Below are 15,607 nucleotides of genomic sequence, written 5' to 3' on the forward strand. Positions count from 1 at the left end.
ATTAAGACAATTCAGATCATAATTTGTTAATTCCGCATGCATGATGGGAGCCATTAATGAGTTGATTGGTGGCAGCCACTGCAACATGCTTTATTATTGTCACCATTGTTGAGATTCACAGGCTGATTATTGATGTCTGTGTTTCTAAATAAAGTGATTTAAAAGTCTTTAGATCAGAACAATGTTTATTAAATATTTTGGATTATGTTAAAAATACTGAAAATCATATTTTTTAGAATCAGAGAGCTTCTTTATTAACAAGTTACACCAAACTATCTAAATAAGTTTTGTTTATTTCAGATCACAATATGATTATGTCAAAACATAATCAACACCATCAGACAACATTTTATCTTTGTCCATCTGTCTGTTACTAATCAGTAACAGCAAAATCTAAAGTTAATAATATAAGGGTCAAGAGCCCAACTAAAGCAAACACTGATCTCCATAATGGTGGCTTACAATTTGTGATTTTCTCCTTCTGTGATTCTGCTTGTTAACATCAGGTGTTCATCACTAATGCTCAATCATAACTCAATTATTAACTTAATTATCTCATTAACTTTAACACTCTTGAGTGTTCATTTAACACTCATGTTTTAACACTTTACACTCTTGAGTGTGGACTCATATACACTCCCAGGAGTGTTAATTTAACACTGGAGTTTTTGCTGTGCTCAATGTTAAAATTGTGGTGGATTCAGCGTATCCATATCCTTAGAGGCTGTCTGAGTGACCCTGAGGTGGAGGAAGGAATCCTCTACAGACATGGTGGAACCCTACAACTGAATCATGTCAAGGGTGAAGGAGCTGCTGTGCCCATCTGGATCCCTGTCAGAGGCACTTCACAGCAGGAGGGGTTTCATTTCCACCAGGCTCATTGGGTAACGGGCAATCGCGTCTCTCCTGAGCTGTTCCAGGCGCAGGGTATGACTGGTGTGGCACGCTGGAATTATCAGCGGCTGGTGGACCTGAAGCAGCCTGGGCTTGTCTTACCTGGAGTGTTTGACCCTGTTTTGATTATGGAGTTAAACGGGGCATCTATAAAAGTGACAGGGCAACCCAAATATCCAGCCTTGCACATCTCCAGCAGGGACACAAGAGAGAGAGGTTTGGCTTACAGTATGTGGAGCCAGGCTGTCGACCTGTGCCCCTAGACTTTGATAAACACAAAAGCAGGAAGACTGACCTAGAGATGCAAGAAGAGTCTTCATCTGGCATTGAGTTTTCATTTCCATCTCAGGTAAGCCTTTAAACTTCTTTAATAACAGACTTTTGATTTATAAAACAAATACTTTATAATTCTCAATCACATATCACACTCATTTTGCTCAATTTCAGAAATGCTTAGAGGATTCCTCTTCTGCTGAGACCCTTCTTGCTGCTGATCCAGAGGCCACCCCACAGACTGTGACTTTTCACTGTCCGAGTGCTGTGACAGTGAAGGAACACACATCTGAGGAGTTTATTTTAGATGCAGGTAATTATATTATTCATACATCAATGCGTGTAATCTGTCTGCCCAATCTATGCACACAAAACAGAAATACTTCATTTAATAATTTTGTGAATCTCTTTTAGAACTGCCAAGTACACCACCACCTATTGCTGCTTCTCCCTGTGCTGCTCGGACTGGACCCATTAAGACAGGTGGTCGAGTCTTTGTGTTGGACCATAACAGATGGACAGATCCAATGAGAAATGCCATTGATGGTTTGCTGGCCAAGCACCACGGGAGCAAGGACCTCCTTACAAAGGTGGATGCTGAATATGCTGCTATGGTACAGAGTGCCTGCACTGACCCCAACAGCCTTCTGCACTCAACCACAAAGCAGCACATAAGCAGGTACATAAAACACCTTGCTAAAAAAAAGAACAACAATGCTTCACTTAACACCAGCCCAGAAAAGCTCCTGGAGACACAGCAGTTATGGCAGCGTCTTCACTCAGGCAGTGAAACCATCAGTGTCCCAGTGACAGTACTGCCACCTGCCCCAGTCAATCCACCCGCAAAGAGTGTTCCTGAGGCTGTCTCTCTGGACCAGGCAGCGCTTGAGAAGATGGTGAAGGACATCATAGAGAAGCAGCAGGCAGTCCAGCAGCAACAACAACAGCATATGCTGCAAAAAAGCACACTCAATCCTGTTTAGCCTGTGGTCAGCCTAAGTCTCGATACATGGGTGATGGCACCTCAATACATTTCTTTTATCAAGGTGGTGATGTTAAATACTTCTACTGCTCCAAGAAAGTATTTGACACATATTCAGCAGAGGGCCTGACCAACCCCAGAATGCCTTTTGAAGACTTTGCAGAGACTCCTTTTTTTCAGCGGGAACTGGAGGCCTCTAAGCGGAGAGGGGCAGAAATGAAGAGGGTGAATGAGGAGAGAAGCAAGAGGAAGTCAGTAGTAGAGCATCCTACTGGTCGTCTGTGCAGATTCTGCCACCTTCCACTGAAACAAGGTTTCCCTGGAGTGGCAGGCAAATACATTTACTGTCCTGCTAAAGTGTTGTCCATATATCAGGCAAAGGGAATGAGTGCAGAAATGTCATGGAGAGACTTTCAGCAGTCTCCATTCTATGAGGCTGAGAAGCAGAGGTGGGTTGAGGAAAAGAAAAAATGACTTCACTGGCAAATTACAGTACATGCCCAGACCTCAAATACTGTTTTATAACACAAAGACATTCCTTGCACAATGTTATGCATATATGTATAAACATATTACTGCACTTTTAATATATATATTTTAAATATTTCATTTAATTCCATTTGTTCATTAAAATACCAAAAGTATTGTATTTTATTGTATTGCATTGTATTTGTGTGTTTTTTTAAGTTAATTTATTGACTTCCATTGTTATTTTATCTTGCTGAGATAAAAAAAAACACTAAATGTTAATTACTGTTACTATTAAACTCTGTACATAATTATTTAATTTAAAATATTTTTTCTTGTTTTTTCCTGTTCTCACCAACTTTAGATTGTATTATTATTGTTGTTGTTGTTTAATCTATAATTTTAAATTGTTAAATTTTTTACCATTTGTTCACTAAAATTCCAATAGTTTTGTCCTTGTTGCATTGTATTTTAGTGTGTTTTTAAAGTTAATTTTATTGACTTGCATTATTTTATCTTGCTCAGATGTGTAAATACTAAATAATAATAATTGTTAATTTTGAACTCTGTACATAATTATTTAATTTAAAATATTTGTTTTTTCCTGTGTTGTCCACACTTTTAGATTTTATATTGGTAATGTTGTTGTAGTTGTTTAATCTATAAGTATTTAATACATTACCTTTTTCAGTTTTATATAATGTATATAACTGTACTATAAATAAAACAAGAAACGTACTATTTGGTGTTTATTGGTTATATTTCATATTGGATTTCTGTACATAGTTATACAAATATAATGTGAATATCTCAAATAAAGGTATAAAACATTATCAAAATGTTCTTTTCAATTATTCACATTCAAATGTTTTCAATATTAAAGATAACTATACCTTATTATAATGTAAATGTTTATTAAGTTAATTGCACATTTTTTACATCCTATACAAGAACACATAAACCCTTTGACTGTCACCGTCCCACAGGTGGGACGTTTGCCAGTATATTTTTAAAACAATAATATCTTAGTAAAAACCTTAAGTAATATTGACAAACTATATATCATTTGAAAGCTTACAATCTCTATTTTTCATATTTGGTGACTGATTTTCAAAATAAATTACAGGGGAGCTGTAATTTATCAATTTGCAACAATAATATTTTCATACTCCTAAGGTGTTCAGTCCTTTATTTTGAAATAGTGATGAACATGAAAAATCATGAAAAAAATGGTAGAAACCTCAGTTTGTTTTCATGCCAAGAGTTCAAAAGATAGCATTTGTTCAATTATTTTAGAAAAAAAGGTCTGAAAATGTTTTAGAAATAAAGAAAAACCATATATGGAAATGGAGGCGCCCTTATATGGGCAGTAATGTCAACTAGTGAAAAAGTGTGGTACTGCGCCCAAACAAAATCTTACTGAAAGCTCATTTTTTGAGATATCAACCTAAAATTTAAAACACAACTTGTTCAGATTTTTGGCTTTGATTTTTGTGCAGTTTTAGAGTTACCCAGGTTTTGAAAAAATATATTTTATATAAAATATGAATAATTTTTTTATTTTATTTTATATTTTCATAAACTCAAACTTCTATAACTTTTTTTCTGTTACACTTTTTTAATTTATTTCACTTCTACAAAAATCTGCCAATTTTCTTCTTAAAAACAAGACCAATCTTACATTCATATTCCAAAGCATTCTTGAGTTACAAACATTTAAGTTCGGAAAGTGCATTTTCATGTATATTCAAAAAAAGGGGCGTGACACTTAAAGGGTTAAAAGTTTTATTTCATTTTTGTGCACAAAGTTCTTTTATGATATGTTAATCGTACTTTAAGTGTATCTAGATAAAAAAATTATTACAAATTCAGTTTATGGTATTTGTGGCCGAGACGGGAATCGAACCTCTAATTTGGTGCATTATTTCTGGCCCGCCTCCCTGGAATTTCCTCCGTTCCTATTGGCTAGCAGCGCTCTACACCTACGTGCAACTGGCCTTCCGCTGACAGGCGGAGATACTGTCCACTATACTAACGAGGACTGGTTGTTACAGATGTGTCCCTGAGCGGTACCCCACTGTATGCTCAACCGCTGAGAAGTCACTTAATACTGGATATGCTTTCCATTATGGGAGTTATTATTATTTAAGCCTTTTATTTTGGCCAAGGGCAGGAAGAGGAGCTCACCCTGTCCTATGGAGGAATCCACCTGCAATCCAAGGAGATGAAGGGTTTGTTCATTTAGCTTCCAGGAAGTTCAAAAATATCTCATGCGAATACTACCACTGGTCTTCGACGTACCATCGGCTTCAGTGACATCCTCTTATAAAGGGTTTGCGGTCATCTGGCGATGGGGCAGATTCTTATTACATTTGCTCCTTCCTCTAATGGAAATGGCTGTATTACACGAGACATTACCCTTGCTGAGTATGATGGCATGTGCGTGGGAGCACATTGTCCCGACGTCTCATGGGTACAGCTCGAGTTTCTCTTCATTCACGCATAAATCTTTCGCCTTTTACTAAAGATTTCCGTGGAGGGGAATATTTGCGAGTTTCTGGTATTTTTGGATGCTCTGCTCACAGCAGAGCTACATGCGTTTGTTTAAAAACAGAAAACTTTTTGCGCCTTGCTCCGAAGAAACGCAGCAGGCCGGGCCAGCGTTTGAGCGTGGCCCAAAGAATTGGCCGTTTTGTCCATGTCTGGAGCCGGGTGGTCGTCAAACCAGTTCACAACTTCAAGTCTTGGGTCAGCAGCGTGATTGTAAGGTTTACCAAGCACAAAAGGGCAGTGATGGGGGAAAGGAAGCTTTTCAAAGCTTTGAGCCGATTGCCTGGCAAAATGATTCACTGTTTTGAAGCGTTCGGAATGCCACATGCTGGTGAGCCCTGCTGGTCAGATTGGAAATGCGACAGTGGAAATGCTACAAAAACTCAGGCCAAACATGCATAAAACAACCTTTTACAATCCCATTGCAAAAGCTTTCTTGAAAGTACAATCTTTCAAATGCACTAAGCTAACCATCATCAGGTGAGTCTTGAACGGCGGGTTGGCTTCATCAGCAGCTTCCTCGGTAAAGCATGAGCTTACGCAAGGCGTTTGGCCGTGATAAAGAAGAGGCCTCCCCGTCGGGGAATCGAACCCCGGTCTTCCGCGTGACAGGCGGAGATACTGTCCACTATAATAACGAGGACTGGTTGTTACAGATGTGTCCCTGAGCGGTAGCCCACTGTATGCTCAACCGCTGAGAAGTCACTTAATACTGGATATGCTTTACATTATGGGAGTTATTATTATTTAAGCCTTTTATTTTGGCCAAGGGCAGGAAGAGGAGCTCACCCTGTCCTATGGAGGAATCCACCTGCAATCCAAGGAGATGAAGGGTTTGTTCATTTAGCTTCCAGGAAGTTCAAAAATATCTCATGCGAATACTACCACTGGTCTTCGACGTACCATCGGCTTTAGTGACATCCTCTTATAAAGGGTTTGCGGTCATCTGGCGATGGGGCAGATTCTTATTACATTTGCTCCTTCCTCAAATGGAAATGGCTGTATTACACGAGACATTACCCTTGCTGAGTATGATGGCATGTGCGTGGGAGCACATTGTCCCGACGTCTCATGGGTACAGCTCGAGTTTCTCTTCATTCACGCATAAATCTTTCGCCTTTTACTAAAGATTTCCGTGGAGGGGAACATTTGCGAGTTTCTGGTATTTTTGGATGCTCTGCTCACAGCAGAGCTACATGCGTTTGTTTAAAAACAGAAAACTTTTTGCGCCTTGCTCCGAAGAAACGCAGCAGGCCGGGCCAGCGTTTGAGCGTGGCCCAAAGAATTGGCCGTTTTGTCCATGTCTGGAGCCGGGTGGTCGTCAAACCAGTTCACAACTTCAAGTCTTGGGTCAGCAGCGTGATTGTAAGGTTTACCAAGCACAAAAGGGCAGTGATGGGGGAAAGGAAGCTTTTCAAAGCTTTGAGCCGATTGCCTGGCAAAATGATTCACTGTTTTGAAGCTTTCGGAATGCCACATGCTGGTGAGCCCTGCTGGTCAGATTGGAAATGCGACAGTGGAAATGCTACAAAAACTCAGGCCAAACATGCATAAAACAACCTTTTACAATCCCATTGCAAAAGCTTTCTTGAAAGTACAATCTTTCAAATGCACTAAGCTAACCACCATCAGGTGAGTCTTGAACGGCGGGTTGGCTTCATCAGCAGCTTCCTCGGTAAAGCATGAGCTTACGCAAGGCGTTTGGCCGTGATAAAGAAGAGGCCTCCCCGTCGGGGAATCGAACCCCGGTCTTCCGCGTGACAGGCGGAGATACTGTCCACTATACTAACGAGGACTGGTTGTTACAGATGTGTCCCTGAGCGGTACCCCACTGTATGCTCAACCGCTGAGAAGTCACTTAATACTGGATATGCTTTCCATTATGGGAGTTATTATTATTTAAGCCTTTTATTTTGGCCAAGGGCAGGAAGAGGAGCTCACCCTGTCCTATGGAGGAATCCACCTGCAATCCAAGGAGATGAAGGGTTTGTTCATTTAGCTTCCAGGAAGTTCAAAAATATCTCATGCGAATACTACCACTGGTCTTCGACGTACCATCGGCTTCAGTGACATCCTCTTATAAAGGGTTTGCGGTCATCTGGCGATGGGGCAGATTCTTATTACATTTGCTCCTTCCTCTAATGGAAATGGCTGTATTACACGAGACATTACCCTTGCTGAGTATGATGGCATGTGCGTGGGAGCACATTGTCCCGACGTCTCATGGGTACAGCTCGAGTTTCTCTTCATTCACGCACAAATCTTTCGCCTTTTACTAAAGATTTCCGTGGAGGGGAACATTTGCGAGTTTCTGGTATTTTTGGATGCTCTGCTCACAGCAGAGCTACATGCGTTTGTTTAAAAACAGAAAACTTTTTGCGCCTTGCTCCGAAGAAACGCAGCAGGCCGGGCCAGCGTTTGAGCGTGGCCCAAAGAATTGGCCGTTTTGTCCATGTCTGGAGCCGGGTGGTCGTCAAACCAGTTCACAACTTCAAGTCTTGGGTCAGCAGCGTGATTGTAAGGTTTACCAAGCACAAAAGGGCAGTGATGGGGGAAAGGAAGCTTTTCAAAGCTTTGAGCCGATTGCCTGGCAAAATGATTCACTGTTTTGAAGCGTTCGGAATGCCACATGCTGGTGAGCCCTGCTGGTCAGATTGGAAATGCCACAGTGGAAATGCTACAAAAACTCAGGCCAAACATGCATAAAACAACCTTTTACAATCCCATTGCAAAAGCTTTCTTGAAAGTACAATCTTTCAAATGCACTAAGCTAACCATCATCAGGTGAGTCTTGAACGGCGGGTTGGCTTCATCAGCAGCTTCCTCGGTAAAGCATGAGCTTACGCAAGGCGTTTGGCCGTGATAAAGAAGAGGCCTCCCCGTCGGGGAATCGAACCCCGGTCTTCCGCGTGACAGGCGGAGATACTGTCCACTATACTAACGAGGACTGGTTGTTACAGATGTGTCCCTGAGCGGTACCCCACTGTATGCTCAACCGCTGAGAAGTCACTTAATACTGGATATGCTTTCCATTATGGGAGTTATTATTATTTAAGCCTTTTATTTTGGCCAAGGGCAGGAAGAGGAGCTCACCCTGTCCTATGGAGGAATCCACCTGCAATCCAAGGAGATGAAGGGTTTGTTCGTTTAGCTTCCAGGAAGTTCAAAAATATCTCATGCGAATACTACCACTGGTCTTCGACGTACCATCAGCTTCAGTGACATCCTCTTATAAAGGGTTTGCGGTCATCTGACGATGGGGCAGATTCTTATTACATTTGCTCCTTCCTCAAATGGAAATGGCTGTATTACACGAGACATTACCCTTGCTGAGTATGATGGCATGTGCGTGGGAGCACATTGTCCCGACGTCTCATGGGTACAGCTCGAGTTTCTCTTCATTCACGCATAAATCTTTCGCCTTTTACTAAAGATTTCCGTGGAGGGGAACATTTGCGAGTTTCTGGTATTTTTGGATGCTCTGCTCACAGCAGAGCTACATGCGTTTGTTTAAAAACAGAAAACTTTTTGCGCCTTGCTCCGAAGAAACGCAGCAGGCCGGGCCAGCGTTTGAGCGTGGCCCAAAGAATTGGCCGTTTTGTCCATGTCTGGAGCCGGGTGGTCGTCAAACCAGTTCACAACTTCAAGTCTTGGGTCAGCAGCGTGATTGTAAGGTTTACCAAGCACAAAAGGGCAGTGATGGGGGAAAGGAAGCTTTTCAAAGCTTTGAGCCGATTGCCTGGCAAAATGATTCACTGTTTTGAAGCGTTCGGAATGCCACATGCTGGTGAGCCCTGCTGGTCAGATTGGAAATGCCACAGTGGAAATGCTACAAAAACTCAGGCCAAACATGCATAAAACAACCTTTTACAATCCCATTGCAAAAGCTTTCTTGAAAGTACAATCTTTCAAATGCACTAAGCTAACCATCATCAGGTGAGTCTTGGTAAAGCATGAGCTTACGCAAGGCGTTTGGCCGTGATAAAGAAGAGGCCTTCCCGTCGGGGAATCGAACCCCGGTCTTCCGCGTGACAGGCGGAGATACTGTCCACTATACTAACGAGGACTGGTTGTTACAGATGTGTCCCTGAGCGGTACCCCACTGTATGCTCAACCGCTGAGAAGTCACTTAATACTGGATATGCTTTCCATTATGGGAGTTATTATTATTTAAGCCTTTTATTTTGGCCAAGGGCAGGAAGAGGAGCTCACCCTGTCTTATGGAGGAATCCACCTGCAATCCAAGGAGATGAAGGGTTTGTTCGTTTAGCTTCCAGGAAGTTCAAAAATATCTCATGCGAATACTACCACTGGTCTTCGACGTACCATCGGCTTCAGTGACATCCTCTTATAAAGGGTTTGCGGTCATCTGGCGATGGGGCAGATTCTTATTACATTTGCTCCTTCCTCTAATGGAAATGGCTGTATTACACGAGATATTACCCTTGCTGAGTATGATGGCATGTGCGTGGGAGCACATTGTCCCGACGTCTCATGGGTACAGCTCGAGTTTCTCTTCATTCACGCATAAATCTTTCGCCTTTTACTAAAGATTTCCGTGGAGGGGAACATTTGCGAGTTTCTGGTATTTTTGGATGCTCTGCTCACAGCAGAGCTACATGCGTTTGTTTAAAAACAGAAAACTTTTTGCGCCTTGCTCCGAAGAAACGCAGCAGGCCGGGCCAGCGTTTGAGCGTGGCCCAAAGAATTGGCCGTTTTGACCATGTCTGGAGCCGGGTGGTCGTCAAACCAGTTCACAACTTCAAGTCTTGGGTCATCAGCGTGATTGTAAGGTTTACCAAGCACAAAAGGGCAGTGATGGGGGAAAGGAAGCTTTTCAAAGCTTTGAGCCGATTGCCTGGCAAAATGATTCACTGTTTTGAAGCGTTCGGAATGCCACATGCTGGTGAGCCCTGCTGGTCAGATTGGAAATGCCACATTGGAAATGCTACAAAAACTCAGGCCAAACATGCATAAAACAACCTTTTACAATCCCATTGCAAAAGCTTTCTTGAAAGTACAATCTTTCAAATGCACTAAGCTAACCATCATCAGGTGAGTCTTGAACGGCGGGTTGGCTTCATCAGCAGCTTCCTCGGTAAAGCATGAGCTTACGCAAGGCGTTTGGCCGTGATAAAGAAGAGGCCTCCCCGTCGGGGAATCGAACCCCGGTCTTCCGCGTGACAGGCGGAGATACTGTCCACTATACTAACGAGGACTGGTTGTTACAGATGTGTCCCTGAGCGGTACCCCACTGTATGCTCAACCGCTGAGAAGTCACTTAATACTGGATATGCTTTCCATTATGGGAGTTATTATTATTTAAGCCTTTTATTTTGGCCAAGGGCAGGAAGAGGAGCTCACCCTGTCTTATGGAGGAATCCACCTGCAATCCAAGGAGATGAAGGGTTTGTTCGTTTAGCTTCCAGGAAGTTCAAAAATATCTCATGCGAATACTACCACTGGTCTTCGACGTACCATCGGCTTCAGTGACATCCTCTTATAAAGGGTTTGCGGTCATCTGGCGATGGGGCAGATTCTTATTACATTTGCTCCTTCCTCTAATGGAAATGGCTGTATTACACGAGACATTACCCTTGCTGAGTATGATGGCATGTGCGTGGGAGCATATTGTCCCGATGTCTCATGGGTACAGCTCGAGTTTCTCTTCATTCACGCACAAATCTTTCGCCTTTTACTAAAGATTTCCGTGGAGGGGAACATTTGCGAGTTTCTGGTATTTTTGGATGCTCTGCTCACAGCAGAGCTACATGCGTTTGTTTAAAAACAGAAAACTTTTTGCGCCTTGCTCCGAAGAAACGCAGCAGGCCGGGCCAGCGTTTGAGCGTGGCCCAAAGAATTGGCCGTTTTGTCCATGTCTGGAGCAGGGTGGTCGTCAAACCAGTTCACAACTTCAAGTCTTGGGTCAGCAGCGTGATTGTAAGGTTTACCAATTACAAAAGGGCAGTGATGGGGGAAAGGAAGCTTTTCAAAGCTTTGAGCCGATTGCCTGGCAAAATGATTCACTGTTTTGAAGCTTTCGGAATGCCACATGCTGGTGAGCCCTGCTGGTCAGATTGGAAATGCGACAGTGGAAATGCTACAAAAACTCAGGCCAAACATGCATAAAACAACCTTTTACAATCCCATTGCAAAAGCTTTCTTGAAAGTACAATCTTTCAAATGCACTAAGCTAACCACCATCAGGTGAGTCTTGAACGGCGGGTTGGCTTCATCAGCAGCTTCCTCGGTAAAGCATGAGCTTACGCAAGGCGTTTGGCCGTGATAAAGAAGAGACCTCCCCGTCGGGGAATCGAACCCCGGTCTTCCGCGTGACAGGCGGAGATACTGTCCACTATACTAACGAGGACTGGTTGTTACAGATGTGTCCCTGAGCGGTACCCCACTGTATGCTCAACCGCTGAGAAGTCACTTAATACTGGATATGCTTTCCATTATGGGAGTTATTATTATTTAAGCCTTTTATTTTGGCCAAGGGCAGGAAGAGGAGCTCACCCTGTCTTATGGAGGAATCCACCTGCAATCCAAGGAGATGAAGGGTTTGTTCGTTTAGCTTCCAGGAAGTTCAAAAATATCTCATGCGAATACTACCACTGGTCTTCGACGTACCATCGGCTTCAGTGACATCCTCTTATAAAGGGTTTGCGGTCATCTGGCGATGGGGCAGATTCTTATTACATTTGCTCCTTCCTCAAATGGAAATGGCTGTATTACACGAGACATTACCCTTGCTGAGTATGATGGCATGTGCGTGGGAGCACATTGTCCCGACGTCTCATGGGTACAGCTCGAGTTTCTCTTCATTCACGCATAAATCTTTCGCCTTTTACTAAAGATTTCCGTGGAGGGGAACATTTGCGAGTTTCTGGTATTTTTGGATGCTCTGCTCACAGCAGAGCTACATGCGTTTGTTTAAAAACAGAAAACTTTTTGCGCCTTGCTCCGAAGAAACGCAGCAGGCCGGGCCAGCGTTTGAGCGTGGCCCAAAGAATTGGCCGTTTTGACCATGTCTGGAGCCGGGTGGTCGTCAAACCAGTTCACAACTTCAAGTCTTGGGTCATCAGCGTGATTGTAAGGTTTACCAAGCACAAAAGGGCAGTGATGGGGGAAAGGAAGCTTTTCAAAGCTTTGAGCCGATTGCCTGGCAAAATGATTCACTGTTTTGAAGCGTTCGGAATGCCACATGCTGGTGAGCCCTGCTGGTCAGATTGGAAATGCCACATTGGAAATGCTACAAAAACTCAGGCCAAACATGCATAAAACAACCTTTTACAATCCCATTGCAAAAGCTTTCTTGAAAGTACAATCTTTCAAATGCACTAAGCTAACCATCATCAGGTGAGTCTTGAACGGCGGGTTGGCTTCATCAGCAGCTTCCTCGGTAAAGCATGAGCTTACGCAAGGCGTTTGGCCGTGATAAAGAAGAGGCCTCCCCGTCGGGGAATCGAACCCCGGTCTTCCGCGTGACAGGCGGAGATACTGTCCACTATACTAACGAGGACTGGTTGTTACAGATGTGTCCCTGAGCGGTACCCCACTGTATGCTCAACCGCTGAGAAGTCACTTAATACTGGATATGCTTTCCATTATGGGAGTTATTATTATTTAAGCCTTTTATTTTGGCCAAGGGCAGGAAGAGGAGCTCACCCTGTCCTATGGAGGAATCCACCTGCAATCCAAGGAGATGAAGGGTTTGTTCATTTAGCTTCCAGGAAGTTCAAAAATATCTCATGCGAATACTACCACTGGTCTTCGACGTACCATCGGCTTCAGTGACATCCTCTTATAAAGGGTTTGCGGTCATCTGGCGATGGGGCAGATTCTTATTACATTTGCTCCTTCCTCTAATGGAAATGGCTGTATTACACGAGACATTACCCTTGCTGAGTATGATGGCATGTGCGTGGGAGCACATTGTCCCGACGTCTCATGGGTACAGCTCGAGTTTCTCTTCATTCACGCATAAATCTTTCGCCTTTTACTAAAGATTTCCGTGGAGGGGAACATTTGCGAGTTTCTGGTATTTTTGGATGCTCTGCTCACAGCAGAGCTACATGCGTTTGTTTAAAAACAGAAAACTTTTTGCGCCTTGCTCCGAAGAAACGCAGCAGGCCGGGCCAGCGTTTGAGCGTGGCCCAAAGAATTGGCCGTTTTGTCCATGTCTGGAGCCGGGTGGTCGTCAAACCAGTTCACAACTTCAAGTCTTGGGTCAGCAGCGTGATTGTAAGGTTTACCAAGCACAAAAGGGCAGTGATGGGGGAAAGGAAGCTTTTCAAAGCTTTGAGCCGATTGCCTGGCAAAATGATTCACTGTTTTGAAGCGTTCGGAATGCCACATGCTGGTGAGCCCTGCTGGTCAGATTGGAAATGCCACAGTGGAAATGCTACAAAAACTCAGGCCAAACATGCATAAAACAACCTTTTACAATCCCATTGCAAAAGCTTTCTTGAAAGTACAATCTTTCAAATGCACTAAGCTAACCATCATCAGGTGAGTCTTGAACGGCGGGTTGGCTTCATCAGCAGCTTCCTCGGTAAAGCATGAGCTTACGCAAGGCGTTTGGCCGTGATAAAGAAGAGGCCTCCCCGTCGGGGAATCGAACCCCGGTCTTCCGCGTGACAGGCGGAGATACTGTCCACTATACTAACGAGGACTGGTTGTTACAGATGTGTCCCTGAGCGGTACCCCACTGTATGCTCAACCGCTGAGAAGTCACTTAATACTGGATATGCTTTCCATTATGGGAGTTATTATTATTTAAGCCTTTTATTTTGGCCAAGGGCAGGAAGAGGAGCTCACCCTGTCTTATGGAGGAATCCACCTGCAATCCAAGGAGATGAAGGGTTTGTTCGTTTAGCTTCCAGGAAGTTCAAAAATATCTCATGCGAATACTACCACTGGTCTTCGACGTACCATCGGCTTCAGTGACATCCTCTTATAAAGGGTTTGCGGTCATCTGGCGATGGGGCAGATTCTTATTACATTTGCTCCTTCCTCAAATGGAAATGGCTGTATTACACGAGACATTACCCTTGCTGAGTATGATGGCATGTGCGTGGGAGCACATTGTCCCGACGTCTCATGGGTACAGCTCGAGTTTCTCTTCATTCACGCATAAATCTTTCGCCTTTTACTAAAGATTTCCGTGGAGGGGAACATTTGCGAGTTTCTGGTATTTTTGGATGCTCTGCTCACAGCAGAGCTACATGCGTTTGTTTAAAAACAGAAAACTTTTTGCGCCTTGCTCCGAAGAAACGCAGCAGGCCGGGCCAGCGTTTGAGCGTGGCCCAAAGAATTGGCCGTTTTGTCCATGTCTGGAGCCGGGTGGTCGTCAAACCAGTTCACAACTTCAAGTCTTGGGTCAGCAGCGTGATTGTAAGGTTTACCAAGCACAAAAGGGCAGTGATGGGGGAAAGGAAGCTTTTCAAAGCTTTGAGCCGATTGCCTGGCAAAATGATTCACTGTTTTGAAGCTTTCGGAATGCCACATGCTGGTGAGCCCTGCTGGTCAGATTGGAAATGCGACAGTGGAAATGCTACAAAAACTCAGGCCAAACATGCATAAAACAACCTTTTACAATCCCATTGCAAAAGCTTTCTTAAAAGTACAATCTTTCAAATGCACTAAGCTAACCACCATCAGGTGAGTCTTGAACGGCGGGTTGGCTTCATCAGCAGCTTCCTCGGTAAAGCATGAGCTTACGCAAGGCGTTTGGCCGTGATAAAGAAGAGGCCTCCCCGTCGGGGAATCGAACCCCGGTCTTCCGCGTGACAGGCGGAGATACTGTCCACTATACTAACGAGGACTGGTTGTTACAGATGTGTCCCTGAGCGGTACCCCACTGTATGCTCAACCGCTGAGAAGTCACTTAATACTGGATATGCTTTCCATTATGGGAGTTATTATTATTTAAGCCTTTTATTTTGGCCAAGGGCAGGAAGAGGAGCTCACCCTGTCCTATGGAGGAATCCACCTGCAATCCAAGGAGATGAAGGGTTTGTTCATTTAGCTTCCAGGAAGTTCAAAAATATCTCATGCGAATACTACCACTGGTCTTCGACGTACCATCGGCTTCAGTGTCATCCTCTTATAAAGGGTTTGCGGTCATCTGGCGATGGGGCAGATTCTTATTACATTTGCTCCTTCCTCTAATGGAAATGGCTGTATTACACGAGACATTACCCTTGCTGAGTATGATGGCATGTGCGTGGGAGCACATTGTCCCGACGTCTCATGGGTACAGCTCGAGTTTCTCTTCATTCACGCACAAATCTTTCGCCTTTTACTAAAGATTTCCGTGGAGGGGAACATTTGCGAGTTTCTGGTATTTTTGGATGCTCTGCTCACAGCAGAGCTACATGCGTTTGTTTAAAAACAGAAAACTTTTTGCGCCTTGCTCCGAAGAAACGCAGCAGGCCG

At 43.8% G+C, this 15,607-nt stretch overlaps 1 long non-coding RNA gene across 1 annotated transcript; it reads left to right on the top strand.

Moving 5' to 3' along the window:
* Positions 1–687: 687 nt before the first annotated feature.
* On the top strand, positions 688–1,591 carry LOC306983614. The gene is made up of 3 exons (XR_013794397.1): positions 688–1,243; positions 1,342–1,480; positions 1,582–1,591. It is a non-coding gene; the product is annotated as an uncharacterized lncRNA (long non-coding RNA).
* Positions 1,592–15,607: the final 14,016 nt, after the last annotated feature.

Source organism: Phoxinus phoxinus (assembly GCF_949152265.1).
Source record: "Phoxinus phoxinus genome assembly, chromosome: 16".
Classification (NCBI taxonomy): domain Eukaryota; kingdom Metazoa; phylum Chordata; class Actinopteri; order Cypriniformes; family Leuciscidae; genus Phoxinus; species Phoxinus phoxinus.